The following is a 16,856-nucleotide window of genomic DNA, read 5'->3' as shown; positions in this document are numbered from 1 at the left end:
CCTGCTTGATCAGGTCTTGATCCACCAGGAAGCCTGGTCTGAGACCAAGTGAAATAAGCTACAGTATGTCGAGAGTTGTGCAAAAACTATTCCAAAATAAACGGTAGAACAAAGATGGATAAAGTAGATGGATGATGTACATAGTAGACAGAGGTAGAGAGAAGGAAGCAAAATTGTGTTGGAACAGTGAGAGAGGGAAAGATGATGGTTGAGGGAGGGGAAGATGATGGTTGAGGGAGGGGAAGATGATGGTTGAGGGAGGGGAAGATGATGGTTGAGGGAGGGGAAGATGATGGTTGAGGGAGGGGAAGATGATGGTTGAGGGAGGGGAAGATGATGGTTGAGGGAGGGGAAGATGATGGCTGAGGGAGGGGAAGATGATGGTTGAGGGAGGGGAAGATGATGTTTGAGGGAGGGGATGTTGATGGTTGAGGGAGGGGAAGATGATGGTTGAGGGAGGGGAAGATGATGGTTGAGGGAGGGGAAGATGATGGTTGAGGGAGGGGAAGATGATGGCTGAGGGAGGGGAAGATGATGGTTAAGGGAGGGGAAGATGATGGTTGAGGGAGGGGAAGATGATGGTTGAGGGAGGGGAAGATGATGGTTGAGGGAGGGGAAGATGATGGTTGAGGGAGGGGTAATGAGTTAGAGGGAGGGGTGATGGGTTAAAGGGAGGGGGTGATGGGTTAAAGGGAGGGAGGTTATGGGGGCAGAGATGGGGGTCTTAATCAATGGCACTCAGGAAGTGAACAAACAAAGGTGTCTCAATTATTCACAAGGACCAGCAGCTCCCCACCTAGTGCTGTCGTACAGGTGTACACTGTGTTGCTACACCTGTTGTACAGGTGTACACTGTGTTGCTACACCTGTTGTACAGGTGTACATTGTGTTGCTACACCTGTTGTACAGGTGTACACTGTGTTGCTACACCTGTTGTACAGGTGTACACTGTGTTGCTACACCTGTTGTACAGGTGTACACTGTGTTGCTACACCTGTTGTACATCTTTGCTGGGTTTCAAGGGTTTTTTCTGGTCTCTGGCCCCGTCCTTAGGCCAGGCTTGTCTGGTGCTTGCCCTAGCATACCTCTGTTGTACATCTATACAGAGGTGTTAGTGGGATGGTACACGTGTTGTACAGGGTTGCTAGTGCGATGGTACACCTATGCACTCTGATGCAGAGTGTACAGGTTGGAATCCTGTTGAGGACTGAGAATGTTTGTAAACGACTTCGTCCGTCTGTGAATTGCTAAACAATTATTATTGTAAGCTTACAGAGGTGTGCTGAAGTGTGGGTATGGGGGAGTATGTGGTCAGCTTTGATGGTATCGGTGAGGGCCTTAAACTGAGTGTCAGTAGCCGTGTGTGTACTCACCTAGTTGAGGTTACAGGGGTCGAGTCCGAACTCCTGGCTCCGCCTCTTCACTGGTCACCACTAGGTCACTCTCCCTGAACCATGAGCTTTATCGTACCTCTGCTTAAAGCTATGTATGGATCCTGCCTCCACTACATCGCTTCCCAAACTATTCCACTTCCTGACTACTCTGTGGCTGAAGAAATACTTCCTAGCATCCCTGAGTGTTTGTGTGTGTGTGTGTGTGTGTGTGTGTGTGTGTGTGTGTGTGTGTGTGTGTGTGTGTGTGAACAGGTTTAGGGTTAATAGTTTCCAGTGACAGTTATATACACAAGTTAACTCTGGCTGGGTTAATGACAACTTAAAAAACCATACCCCCGGCCGGGATTGAACCCGCGGTCATAGAGTCTCAAAACTCCAGCCCGTCGCGTTAGCCACTAGTCTTAATGACAACTTACTAGTGACGGGACGATACCAAATCATTAAGCCGCTACTGCCACTCAGTTTAAGGCCCTCACCGATACCATCAAAACTGACCACATACTCCGCCATACCCACACTTCAGCACACCTCTGTAAGCTTACAATAATAATTTATACTCAGGGAAAACAATGGGTTCATGTTAGTGCCGTGGGTTGACTTAAGAGACGTTACAGTGAACATGAAGAATACTCACAATATCTTGACTGCAACAATACACATATAACTTATGAGGACGTTCCAGCCCTACTCAAACCATTAACTAGTCACACACTAACACAGGAAGGTAAGGGAGACTGGTGTCCCCTCAAACACAGGAAGGTACGGGAGACTGGTGTCTCCCCTCAAACACAGGAAGGTAAGGGAGACTGGTGTCTCCCCTCAAACACAGGAAGGTAAGGGAGACTGGTGTCTCCCCTCAAACACAGGAAGGTAAGGGAGACTGGTGTCTCCCCTCAAACACAGGAAGGTAAGGGAGACTGGTGTCTCCCCTCAAACACAGGAAGGTAAGGGAGACTGGTGTCCCCTCAAACACAGGAAGGTAAGGGAGATTGGTGTCTCCTCAAACACAGGAAGGTAAGGGAGAGTGGTGTCTCCCCTCAAACACAGGAAGGTAAGGGAGATTGGTGTCTCCTCAAACACAGGAAGGTAAGGGAGACTGGTGTCTCTACTCAAACACAGGAAGGTAAGGGAGACTGGTGTTTCTCCTCAAACACAGGAAGGTAACGGAGACTGGTGTCTCCTCAAACACAGGAAGGTAAGGGAGACTGGTGTCTCCTCAAACACAGGAAGGTAAGGGAGACTGGTGTCTCCTCAAACACAGGAAGGTAAGGGAGACTGGTGTCTCCTCAAACACAGGAAGGTAAGGGAGACTGGTGTCTCCTCAAACACAGGAAGGTAAGGGAGACTGGTGTCTCCTCAAACACAGGAAGGTAAGGGAGACTGGTGTCTCCCCTCAAACACAGGAAGGTAAGGGAGACTGGTGTCTCCTCAAACACAGGAAGGTAAGGGAGACTGGTGTCTCCCCTCAAACACAGGAAGGTAAGGGAGACTGGTGTCTCCCCTCAAACACAGGAAGGTAAGGGAGACTGGTGTCTCCTCAAACACAGGAAGGTAAGGGAGACTGGTGTCTCCTCAAACACAGGAAGGTAAGGGAGACTGGTGTCTCCTCAAACACAGGAAGGTAAGGGAGACTGGTGTCTCCTCAAACACAGGAAGGTAACGGAGACTGGTGTCTCCTCAAACACAGGAAGGTAAGGGAGACTGGTGTCTCTACTCAAACACAGGAAGGTAAGGGAGACTGGTGTCTCCCCTCAAACACAGGAAGGTAAGGGAGACTGGTGTCTCCCCTCAAACACAGGAAGGTAAGGGAGACTGGTGTCTCCCCTCAAACACAATGGGTGATCTTGACAATGTCACACAACGTAATTATTATAATACCTTGTAAACCAAGATTGTAACATTGCAACGTATGTTGTTTACCTACGTGGAGAGTCATCCAGGGGGGGGGGGGGTCAACGCCCCCGCGGCCGATCCCAGACCATTCTTCCCAGTAGATGTTGTGTACCTACCTGGAGAATCATCTGGGGGTCAACGCCCCCCGGCTGGTCCCAGACCAGTCTTCCCAGAAGATATTATGTTGACAATAGAATAAAATATCGAGATGATGATACTTGAGACACATGTGCAACAATAAAGATACCCAACTGTTGCACATGTATTTTAATCATCCCGGTGGATCAAGGCCTGAGCAACTTGGTTGTTACTGTTGGCCGCACGCACTTTAACATACAAACCACAGCCCGGCTGGTCAGAAACCGACCTTAAGAACTTATCCAGTTCCCTCTTGAAAACAGTCAGGGGTGGATAGGCAATCTCCCTTATGCATGATAGGAGGCCGTTGAACAGTCTTGGGCCCCATACACTTAACGTGTTGAATAGTCTCTTATTGTACTCATACACGTTTACTTTTTTGAAGGGGGGAGGGGGTATTTTACACTGTCTGTTGAGTTTCTTGCTTTAATAAGCAGTGATTTCTGTGTGCAGATTTAGAAGTAATCCCTCTAGGATACTCTAGAGGGATTGGTCCCATATCTACTCACAGAAGTGACTCCCACTTGTTTAAGTTATGTAGAAGTTATATTGTGAACACTTGTAACAGATGACCTGATGACCAACACTCTTATAAACAACCATAATAAATTATTGACACTGGATTTATATCATTAATCTCATTCAAAGGTTGACTTGTTAAATATAACGTCATGTGTTTATTGAAAGATGTGGTGGTGGTGTTTGTGTGTTGCTGTTTGTGTGGTGTTTGTGTGGTGCTGTTTGTGTAGTGGTGGTGTTTGTGTGGTGTGTGCATGCCTGTGCAGGCGGCTGTGCTCAGTGCTGCTGTGTGCAGTGGCGGCTGTGCAGCGCCTGTGTGTCATGCTGGCGCAGTGTGTGCGGTGCAGTGCGGCGGTGCTCAGTGGCGGCGTGTGCGGTCTGGCTCAGGTGGTGCCTGTGGCGGCTGCTAGTGGTGGCAGGCTCTGGTGGCGGCTGTCGCCGGTCAGTGTGCCTGTGTGGTTTGGCCAGGTGTGCATGGTGTCCGGTGGCGCCTGTGCGGTGGCGTGCTGTGGCGGCGGCCTGTGTGCTGTGGTGTCTGCGGTGCTGTGGTGCGGCTGCGTGCTGGCCCAGGTGCTGGCCTGCTGGCGTGCTGGTGCTCTGTGCAGGCTGTGTGGCGCTCAGTGCTGGCCGTGCTCAGTGGCGCCTGTGCAGGTGGCGCTCAGTGCTGCGGCCAGGTGCCCTGTGCGGTGCTGTGGCGGTGTGTCGCCCAGGCGGCGGTGCTCAGTGGCGGCCGCCCAGTGGCTGGCCGTGGCTGCGGCTGGCGGCTGCGGTGGCTGGTGGTGCTGCTGAGTGGTCGGCTGGTCGCCTGGTGCTGGCGGTGTCAGTGGCGGCCTGTGTGTGGCAGCTCTGTGGCGGTGTGCAGGTGGCTCAGTGGCGGCCCTGCTGCCCAGTGTCGGTGCTCAGTGCTGGCGCTCAGTGGCGGCGTCTGTGCAGGCGGTGGTGCGGCGGCTGTGCTTCAGTGTTGGCGTGCTCAGTGGCGGTGTCTGTGCGGCGGTGGCTGTCTGTGGTGGCTGGTGGTGTCAGTGGTGCGGCTGCAGGTGGTCAGGTGCTGTGGTGCGGTGCAGGTGGCAGTGTGGTGGCGGTCTGTGTCAGGCTGTGCAGGCGGTGCTCAGTGGCGGTGGTGCTCAGTGGCGTCAGTCAGGTGGTGCCTGTGCGGCGGTGGTGTCGTGGTGGCGCAGTGGTGCTGTGTGCAGTGGCTGGCGGTGCTCCAGGCAGCTCTGTGGTGGTGGCGCTGTGCGGTGCGGTGGTGCCTGGTGTCATGTGCCTGGCGGTGCTCTGTGTGGTGGTGCTGTGCGGCTGGTGCTCTGTGCGGTGTGTCTGTGTGGCGCCTGTGGAAGTGCGGAGTGGCAGTCGTGTGGTCGCTGGTGCGTGGTGTCTGTGCGGCTTGGCGCTCTGTCTGTGCTCGTGGCGTCAGGCGCGGCGTGGTGGTGGTGGCGGCAGTCGGTGGCGCCTGTGCGGCGGCAGGTGCCTCAGTGTGGTGGTGCTGTGTGGCGTGTGCTCGTGTGCAGGTGTGGTGCTCAGTGGTGGCTGGTGTGGCGCTGTGCTAGTGGCGCCTGTCGTGTGGCGGTGCTCCTGTGGCGCCTGGTGTGGCTGGTGGTGCTCCAGGTGGCGCAGTGGTGGCAGGTGTGTGGTGTGGGCTAGTGTGCGGCAGTGGCGGTGGTCAGTGGTGCCAGGTGGTGGCGGCGGTCTGCGTGTTGGCGGTGTGGTGTGGTGCTCAGGTGTGCGGCGTCTGTGGTGGCTCAGTGCGGTGGTGCTTTGTGTGGTGGTGGTGTTTGTGTTCATGGCTGTGTGGCGGTGCTTGTGTGGCAGGTGGCGTCAGGTGGTGCGTGTCAGTGGTGGCTGTGTGCAGGTGGTGGTCTCAGTGGCTGCCTGTGCAGGTGGTGGTCTGTGTGGTGGCATGGTGTGGTGGTGCTTTGGCTCTGGTGGCAGGTGGTGTGGTGTCAGTGGTGGAGGTGCTTCATGGCGGTGTGGCGGCTGGCGCTGTGTGGTGGTGCTTTCCAGTGGTGGTGGCGGTGGTGTGCAGGTGGCGCCTGTCGTGGTGGTGGTGTGTGTGCTCAGTGCCTGGTGGCGTGTGTGTGGCTTTGTGTGTCAGGTGGCGGTGGTGTCAGTGGTGCTGCTGTGGTGTGGCGGCGCCTGCGGTGTGCTCGTGCTGGCGGCAGTGGGGTCAGTGGCTAGTGGTGCTGTGCAGTGGCGGTAGCTCTGGTGGCTGTGGCAGGCTGGTGGCGGTGCGGTGGCAGTGGCGGCTGGTGCGTGGCGGTGCTCAGGCTGGTGCTGTGGCGGTGGTAGGCTCAGGCGGTGCGGTGGCGGTCGTGTGGCGGTGGTCGCTGTGCGAGCAGGTGGCTGTCAGTGGCGCCTGCTCAGTGGTGGCGGTGCTTTCTGGTGGTGGCGGCTGTCGTGCGGGTCGGTGGTACTGTGCGTGGCGTCAGTGAGTGGCGGCGTCAGGCAGGTGCTGCTGTGGCGGTGGTGTGGTGCTGGCGGTGGCTCTGTGTGCAGGGTGGCGTCAGTGGCAGGCGCGGTGTGGTGGCGTGGTGGCGGTGGCGTGTGTGGCGGCGCCTCAGGTGGTGTCGGTGCCCAGGTGGTGGCAGTGCCGGTGGCGGTCGCGCAGTGGCGCCTGTGGTGCGGTGGCGGCTCCAGTGGCGTCGCTGGTGCAGTGCTGGTGGTGCTGGCGGTGCTCTGTGCTGGCGGCTGCTGTGCAGGTGCGCCCCAGTGGTGCAGTGCTGGTTGTGTGGTGGTGGTGTTTGTGTGGTGGTGGTGTTTGTGTGGTGGTGGTGTTTGTGTGGTGGTGTTTGTGTGGTGGTGTTTGTGTGGTGGTGTTTGTGTGGTGGTGTTTGTGTGGTGGTGGTGGTGACAGAACGATATATAGTTGCAGACCATGGAGCTGACACCACTACTACTACCACGACCACTACTACTACCACTACTACCACTACCACTACTACTACCACTACCACTACTACTACACCCTCTATATCTTACTGACCGAGCCTACACTGTACGTCAACATATATATATATATATATATATATATATATATATATATATATATATATATATATATATATATATATATATATATATATATATATATATAATCAGTTCCACTGCCAAAATTGAACTTCTCAGTTCAAGTTTTTTTTAGTAAATTTTCACAGTGGCAGTTAATGTTACTGAAGAAAAGTGACGATATATAATGTGTTCAAGTTAAGTAGTTCTCTCTCTCTCTCTCTCTCTCTCTCTCTCTCTCTCTCTCTCTCTCTCTCTCTCTCTCTCTCTCTCTCTCTCTCCCCACACTTGTATATTATGAACACATCCCACGCTACTTGGGTGTTACCTGGGTGTTACCTGGGTGTTAACTGGGTGTTACTTGGGTGTTACCTGGGTGAACACTACGAGAACACTAGGTGAACACCAGGTGAACACTAGGTGAACACTACGAGAACACTAGGTGAACACCAGGTGAACACTAGGTGAACACTACGAGAACACTAGGTGAACACCAGGTGAACACTAGGTGAACACTAGGTGAACACTACGAGAACACTAGGTGAACACCAGGTGAACACTAGGTGAACACTAGGTGAACACTACGAGAACACTAGGTGAACACCAGGTGAACACTAGGTGAACACTAGGTGAACACTACGAGAACACTAGGTGAACACCAGGTGAACACTAGGTGAACACTACGAGAACACTAGGTGAACACTAGGTGAACACCAGGTGAACACTAGGTGAACACTACGAGAACACTAGGTGAACACTAGGTGAACACCAGGTGAACACTAGGTGAACACTACGAGAACACTAGGTGAACACCAGGTGAACACCAGGTGAACACTAGGTGAACACTAGGTGAACACCAGGTGAACACTAGGTGAACACCAGGTGAACACTAGGTGAACACTAGGTGAACACTACGAGAACACTAGGTGAACACCAGGTGAACACTAGGTGAACACTAGGTGAACACCAGGTGAACACTAGGTGAACACCAGGTGAACACTAGGTGAACACTAGGTGAACACCAGGTGAACACTAGGTGAACACTAGGTGAACACTAGGTGAACACCAGGTGAACACTAGGTGAACACTAGGTGAACACTACGAGAACACTAGGTGAACACCAGGTGAACACTAGGTGAACACTAGGTGAACACCAGGTGAACACTAGGTGAACACCAGGTGAACACTAGGTGAACACTAGGTGAACACTACGAGAACACTAGGTGAACACCAGGTGAACACTAGGTGAACACTAGGTGAACACTACGAGAACACTAGGTGAACACCAGGTGAACACTACGAGAACACTAGGTGAACACTAGGTGAACACTAGGTGAACACTACGAGAACACTAGGTGAACACAAGGTGAACACTAGGTGAACACCAGGTGAACACTAGGTGAACACTAGGTGAACACCAGGTGAACACTAGGTGAACACTAGGTGTGCACTAGGGTGCTACCTGGGTGTTACCTGGGTGCTACCTGGGTGCTACCTGGGTGTTACCTGGGTGCTACCTGGGAGCTACCTGGGTGTTACCTGGGTGCTACCTGGGAGCTACCTGGGTACTACCTGGGTGTTACCTGGGTATTACCTGAGTGTTACCTGGGTGTTACCTGAGTGCTACCTGGGTGCTACCTGGGTGTTACCAGGGTGTTACCTGAGTGCTACCTGGGTGCTACCTGGGTGTTACCAGTGTTACCTGGGTGTTACCAGTGTTACCTGGGTGTTACCAGTGTTACCTGGGTGTTACCAGGGTGTTACCTGGGTGTTACCAGGGTGTTACCTGAGTGCTACCTGGGTGCTACCTGGGTGTTACCAGGGTGTTACCTGAGTGCTAATTGGGTGCTACCTGGGTGTTACCAGTGTTACCTGGGTGTTACCTGGGTGTTACCAGTGTTACCAGGGTGTTACCAGTGTTACCTGGTTGTTACCAGTGTTACCTGGGTGTTACCTGGGTGTTACCAGTGTTACCTGGGTGTTACCAGGGTGTTACCTGGGTGTTACCTGGGTGTCACCAGTGTTACCTGGGTGTTACCAGGGTGTTACCTGGGTGCTACCAGTGTTACCTGGGTGTTACCAGTGTTACCTGGGTGTTACCAGTGTTACCTGGGTGCTACCAGGGTGTTACCGGGTGTTACCAGGGTGTTACCTGGGTGTTACTTGGGTGTTACCTGGGTGTTACCAGGGTGTTACCTGGGTGCTACCAGTGTTACCTGGGTGTCACCAGTGTTACCTGGGTGTTACCAGTGTTACCTGGGTGTTACCAGGGTGTTACCTGGGTGTTACCAGGGTGTTACCTGGGTGTTACCAGTGTTACCTGGGTGTTACCAGTGTTACCTGGGTGTTACCAGTGTTACCTGGGTGTTACCTGGGTGTTACCTGGGTGTTACTTGGGTGTTACCTGGGTGAACACTACGAGAACACTAGGTGAACACCAGGTGAACACCAGGTGAACACTAGGTGAACACTAGGTGAACACCAGGTGAACACTAGGTGAACACCAGGTGAACACTAGGTGAACACTACGAGAACACTAGGTGAACACCAGGTGAACACTAGGTGAACACCAGGTGAACACTAGGTGAACACCAGGTGAACACTGTGAATACTAGGTGACCAGGTGAACACTAGGTGAACACTAGGTGAACACTACGAGAACACTAGGTGAACACTAGGTGAACACTACGAGAACACTAGGTGAACACTAGGTGAACACCAGGTGAACACCAGGTGAACACTAGGTGAACACTACGAGAACACTAGGTGAACACCAGGTGAACACTAGGTGAACACTAGGTGAACACTACGAGAACACTAGGTGAACACCAGGTGAACAGCAGGTGAACACCAGGTGAACACCAGGTGAACACTAGGTGAACACTACGAGAACACTAGGTGAACACCAGGTGAACACTAGGTGAACACTAGGTGAATACTAGGTGAACACCAGGTGAACACCAGGTGAACACTAGGTGAACACTACGAGAACACTAGGTGAACACTAGGTGAACACCAGGTGAACACTAGGTGAACAGGTGAACACCAGGTGAACACTAGGTGAACACTAGGTGAACACCAGGTGAACACTAGGTGAACACTAGGTGAACACTAGGTGAACACTAAGTGAAGGTAAGTGAACACTATGGGTGAAGGACTGATGACATGGTCTTCACATCTCGACTCCCGCTAACACTTCTGTACTCGACTGAAGAATCCCACTGTACAGGCGAAACGTCTCAGAATAAAGATACCTGACTGTTGGACAGGTATCCAGGGTATGTAGTACCCACAAGATGAACTAGACACACGTGAAACTTCTGGGTATCTTTATTGTAGATGTTTCGCCTTCCAGTGGCTTTAATAATGCAAATCCGAGGACATAATGGGAAGACAATACTCTGCGAGGTTATGAGTCCATCAGTGTTAGAGTACACTACGATGTTGAGTCCATCAGTGTTAGAGTACACTACGATGTTGAGTCCATCAGTGTTAGAGTACACTACGATGTTATGAGTCCATCAGTGTTAGAGTACACTACGATGTTATGAGTCCATCAATGTTAGAGTACACTACGATGTTATGAGTCCATCAATGTTAGAGTACACTACGATGTTATGAGTCCATCGGTGTTAGAGTACACTACGATGTTATGAGTCCATCAATGTGTTAGAGTACACTACAATGTTATGAGTCCATCAGTGTGTTAGAGTACACTACAATGTTATGAGTCCATCAGTGTGTTAGAGTACACTACGATGTTATGAGTCCTTCGGTGTTAGAGTACACTACGATGTTATGAGTCCATCGGTGTTAGAGTACACTACGATGTTATGAGTCCATCGGTGTTAGAGTACACTACGATGTTATGAGTCCATCAATGTGTTAGAGTACACTACGATGTTATGAGTCCTTCGGTGTTAGAGTACACTACGATGTTATGAGTCCATCAGTGTGTTAGAGTACACTACGATGTTATGAGTCCATCAATGTTAGAGTACACTACGATGTTGAGTCCATCGGTGTTAGAGTACACTACGAGGTCGATGGACTCATTACCTCGTCTTGTGTACTCGGTTCTACAGTCTTCCCACTATGTCCTTGAATTTGTATTAATAAAGGCACTGGAGGGCGAAACATCTACAAATCAAGACCCCCTGATGTTGCACATGTGTCTAATTGTTTATCATTAGTCTTATTAACATCTGAGTTGTGTTAGTTACTAAGTCACTTGAGCCTGTGTTGCGAGGTGCTACACTCAACACACACTTGAGGCTGTGTTGCGAGGTGCTACACTCAACACACACTTGAGGATGTGTTGCGAGGTGCTACACTCAACACACACTTGAGCCTGTGTTGCGAGGTGCTACGCTCAACACACACTTGAGCCTGTGTTGCGAGGTGCTACACTCAACACACACTTGAGCCTGTGTTGCGAGGTGCTACACTCAACACACACTTGAGGCTGTGTTGCGAGGTGCTACACTCAACACACACTTGAGCCTGTGTTGCGAGGTGCTACACTCAACACACACTTGAGCCTGTGTTGCGAGGTGCTACACTCAACACACACTTGAGCCTGTGTTGCGAGGTGCTGCAGTATGACCTCTGGACTTCTGTTGCTTACACTTTCTTGATATAAATCCCAGTAATCTATCTGCCTTATTACGTACGCTTAGGCATTGCTGTCTTGGTTTAAGGTTGCTGCTCACCATAACCCCCAAGTCCTTTTCGCAATCTGTATGGCTAAGTTCTACATTATTTAACTTATAAGTGCTAGGGATATGGACACTCCCGCGATTCAGAACCTTGCATTTATCTACATTGAACTGCATCTGCCACTTTTCTGACCAAGAGTAGAGTTTGTCTAAATCCTCCTGAAGTTCCATAACATCTACGTTTGAATCAATTATCCTACCTATCTTCGTGTCATCGGCGAATTTGCTCATATCACTAGTAATTCCTTCAACAAGATCATTGATATATATTATAAACAACAACGGGCCCAAGACTGATCCCTGTGGAACGCCACTTGTTACTGATCCCCACTCGGATTTAACCCCATTTATGGACACCCTCTGCTTCCTGTCTGTGAGCCATGATTCGATCCACGAGAGCACCCTTCCCCCAATGCCATGAGCTGCTACTTTCTTCAACAGTCTTTGGTGCGGAACTCTATCAAATGCCTTACTAAAATCTAAGTAAACAATATCAAATTCTTTATTGTGGTCAACAGCCTCAAAAGCTTTACTGAAGAAAGTTAATAAATTAGTTAGACAAGACCGGCCTCTTGTGAATCCATGCTGAGTATCATTAATCAAGCTATGCTTATCGAGATGGCTTCTTATAATCTCAGCTATAATTGACTCTAGTAATTTGCCTACAATTGAGGTCAGGCTTATTGGGCGGTAATTTGACGGTAACGACTTGTCCCCTGTTTTCAAAATAGGAATTACATTAGCCATCTTCCACATATCAGACACTACACCTGTTTGAAGAGATAAATTAAAAATATTAGTTAATGGTTCACAGACTTCCATTTTGCATTCCTTTAGAACCCTTGAAAAAACCTCATCAGGACCCGGTGACTTATTTTGCTTCAGTCGGTCTATCTGCTTCACAACCATTTCACTAGTGACTGTGATGTTACATAATTTATCTTCTTCTGGCCCACTATAAAAATTAATTATCGGAATATTATTAGTGTCTTCCTGTGTAAAAACCGAGAGAAAATAATTATTTAAAATCGAGCACATTTCATTCTCTTTGTCAGTAAGATGCCCATAGTTATTTTTAAGGGGACCTATCTTATCTCTGACTTTTGTTCTATATACCTGGAAAAAACTTTTTGGGTTAGTTTTAGAATCCCTAGCAACTTTAATTTCATAGTCCCTTTTAGCTTTTCTTATCCCCTTTTTAATGTCCCTCTTAATGTCAATATACTGATTCATAAGATAACCCTCGCCTCTTTTGATACGCCTATAAATTCCTTTCTTATGCCCTAGTAGATATTTCAGCCTATTATTCATCCATTTTGGGTCATTTCTATTTGATCTAATTTCTTTATAAGGGATAAACGTTCTTTGAGCAGCATGTATTGTGTTCAGAAAACTGTCATGTTGATAGCTCTCTTCGTTACCCCAGTCAACAGATGATAAGTGTTCTCTAAGCCCATCGTAATCTGCTAAGCGAAAATCTGGGACTGTTACTGAGTTATCCCTACTATCATACTTCCATTCAATTCTAAATGTAATTGATTTGTGGTCGCTAGCACCCAGTTCCTCTGAAACTTCTAAATTATTAACAAGGGATTCATTGTTTGCCAGAACTAAGTCAAGCAGGTTATTACCCCTTGTAGGTTCTGTCACAAACTGCTTCAAAAAACAATCCTGAACTACTTCTAAGAAGTCGTATGATTCTAAATTCCCAGTCAAGAAATTCCAATCAATATGACTAAAGTTAAAGTCTCCTAGAATTACTACATTATCGTGCCTTGTGGCCCTAACAATTTCCTCCCATAGTAGTCTCCCCTGGTCCCTATCTAAAATTAACTTTTCATGCCCCTCTGAAAATTCTATCCAAACAGACTCTGTATGTGTTACTTCAGACTTAATACCCGTTTTTATGCAACAGTTCAAGCGATCTCGGACATACAGTGCCACCCCACCCCTTCCCGATACTTCTATCTACTTGGAACAATTTAAAACCCTGAATGTGATATTCTGCAGGCATGTCCCGACTTTTTGAATTAAACCACATGTCAGTAATGGCAAATACATCTATGTTACCTGCACTAGCAACTAGTCTCAACTCGTCCATCTTATTCCTAGCACTGCGACTATTTGTGTAATAAATACCTAAAGACCCTCCTCTCTCTTTACCCTTCCTGCTCCTTTCTGTTATTCCACTAAACCTATTACTGTCCTTGTCAATTAGGGCCACTGGCTTTCCAATATCCACCTTATTTTGCCTATTACTAGTTCTCCTAGTACTCATATTACTACCCTGAGACTTCACAGTTTTCCTGCAAAAACCCATACCACTAACTATTCCTAGTTTAAAGACCTAACAGCTCCCTCCACTGCGTTGGCCAGTGCTCCCACCCCACACCTAGATAAGTGAACCCCATCCCTGGCATACATGTCATTTCTGCCATAGAAGAGGTCCCAGTTGTCAATGAATGTTACCGCATTTTCCTTACAGTATTTGTCCAGCCAGCAATTGACACCAATTGCTCTGGACAACCATTCATTTCCAACTCCTCTCCTTGGCAAAATGCCACATATGACAAGTTTCCCACCCTTCCTACTAATTATCTCTATTGCTGACCTATACCTGCTAATCAGGTCCTCACTCCTACGTCTGCCAACATCGTTGCCTCCAGCACTGAGACAGATAATAGGATTGCTCCCATTACCTCTCATGATGTCATCCAGACAGCTAACAATATCCTTCATCCCAGCCCTAGGAAAACACACTCTCTGCCTCCTACTCCTATCCTTCAAGCTGAATGCCCTATCCATGTACATAATCTGGATATCCCCAACAACAACAATGATTTTACCTTCCTTGGCGTCGTCCGTCGTGATGCTCCGAGTAGTCGACTCACATTCGCCAGGTAGCATTACACCACTTGTAGAATTCGTGAAGACGTTCTCGATGGTCTTCGTTGGGGTTTCTAGGGATGTCTCATTCACGTCTGCCAATGCTTCTTTGGTGCTCGTTGTGGCATTCCCAGTAGAACACTCACATTCGTCAGGTAGCACCGAGAATGGGTTGGAAATTTCCACGGTAGTCTTCTGGTTTCTCGTTGTTTCTGCCTCTCCAACCGTTTTCTTGATCTTCAGCTTGGTTCCATGTTGCCCGGCCACTGACCAAGCTCCCCTCTTAACCTGGGGACTCACAACAGGAGGATTACTACGAATCCTCTTGTTCTCCTCCGATAATCGCCGTATCTCCATCTTAGCAACTCTGAGCTCTTCTCTCAGCTGCTGGTAAAGTTGCTCAAGAGAGGGCATCCTGGTTCAGATTCACAGAGAGCACACAAACAGGTCTTCACAGAGCTAGGTACACGTCACCAATGAGCTAAGTACACGTCACCACATATTTTCCAATACATCATTCCAAGTATCTACAACCACGACCATCAAGGACATCACCAGTAGTAGACAGGACAAGCCTCCATCCTCTGCAGGGGTATACATAATCCCTTGTAATGACTGCAACAAATTATATGTGGGCGAAACATCAAGAGACCTCCAAACACGTATTTCAGAACACCAATATGCAAGCAGGACTGACGATACAAGGAATGCCTGTGTACAACATCGCAATTCACACAACCATTTAATTAACTACAGAAACTCAAGACTTATCGCCACAGAAGACAACACTCAATACCGAAGAATCCTGGAATCATCGCTTATCTCTATAACCAACAATTTCAACCAGAACAACGGCTTCTATAACATAGCTGAACCACTCGCCAAGAAAATTCTTCATCGCTATCCCACATAAGAACATAGAATACTGCAGAAGGTCTACTCACAACTTGTCCAATACCCCTGCCAAACTACCAAAGACTCTATAACCCCACCCGGTAGATCATCAGATGCAGCATTCTCCACCTGACCTCAACATTCTGAACATGACTATAAATACTCCCGTACCTTCCACCCCAGGTAGATCTGTGTGTGACTTGAAAAAGCCCACTGTGTGGGTGAAACGTTGTCAATAAAGGATCACATTATACTGCATATGTGTTTATATTCTCTTATGTTCTTATGTTGAGGCTGTGTTGCAAGGTGCTACACTCAACACACACTTGAGCCTGTGTTGCGAGGTGCTACACTCAACACACACTTGAGCCTGTGTTGCAAGGTGCTACACTCAACACACACTTGAGCCTGTGTTGCAAGGTGCTACACTCAACACACACATGAGCCTGTGTTGCAAGGTGCTACACTCAACACACACTTGAGCCTGTGTTGCAAGGTGCTACACTCAACACACACTTGAGCCTGTGTTGCAAGGTGCTACACTCAACACACACTTGAGCCTGTGTTGCAAGGTGCTACACTCAACACACACTTGAGCCTGTGTTGCAAGGTGCTACACTCAACACACACATGAGCCTGTGTTGCAAGGTGCTACACTCAACACACACTTGAGCCTGTGTTGCGAGGTGCTACACTCAACACACACATGAGCCTGTGTTGCGAGGTGCTACACTCAACACACACATGAGCCTGTGTTGCAAGGTGCTACACTCAACACACACTTGAGCCTGTGTTGCGAGGTGCTACACTCAACACACACATGAGCCTGTGTTGCGAGGTGCTACACTCAACACACACATGAGCCTGTGTTGCAAGGTGCTACACTCAACACACACTTGAGCCTGTGTTGCGAGGTGCTACACTCAACACACACATGAGCCTGTGTTGCGAGGTGCTACACTCAACACACACATGAGCCTGTGTTGCAAGGTGCTACACTCAACACACACTTGAGCCTGTGTTGCGAGGTGCTACACTCAACACACACATGAGCCTGTGTTGCAAGGTGCTACACTCACCACACACTTGAGCCTGTGTTGCGAGGTGCTACACTCAACACACACTTGAGCCTGTGTTGGGAGGTGCTACACTCAACACACACTTGAGCCTGTGTTGCAAGGTGCTACACTCAACATACACTTGAGGCTGTGTTGCAAGGTGCTACACTCAACACACACTTGAGCCTGTGTTGCAAGGTGCTACACTCAACGCACACTTGAGCCTGTGTTGCGAGGTGCTACACTCAATACACACTTGAGCCTGTGTTGCAAGGTGCTACACTCAACACACACTTGAGGCTGTGTTGCAAGGTGCTACACTCAACACACACTTGAGGCTGTGTTGCGAGGTG

General features: G+C 49.2%; 1 protein-coding gene across 19 annotated transcripts in view; it reads right to left on the bottom strand.

The window, feature by feature from the left end:
* Nucleotides 1-16,856, bottom strand: part of LOC128698016 (LIM domain-binding protein 2-like) — a 740,316-nt gene that overhangs the window by 187,454 nt on the left and 536,006 nt on the right. The gene's annotated exons all lie outside the window — the stretch shown is intronic.

The sequence above is a fragment of the Cherax quadricarinatus genome, chromosome 58 (assembly GCF_038502225.1).
Source record: "Cherax quadricarinatus isolate ZL_2023a chromosome 58, ASM3850222v1, whole genome shotgun sequence".
Classification (NCBI taxonomy): domain Eukaryota; kingdom Metazoa; phylum Arthropoda; class Malacostraca; order Decapoda; family Parastacidae; genus Cherax; species Cherax quadricarinatus.
The sequence above is the reverse complement of the archived record's forward strand: the minus strand, read 5'-3'. Positions and strand labels throughout refer to the sequence as shown.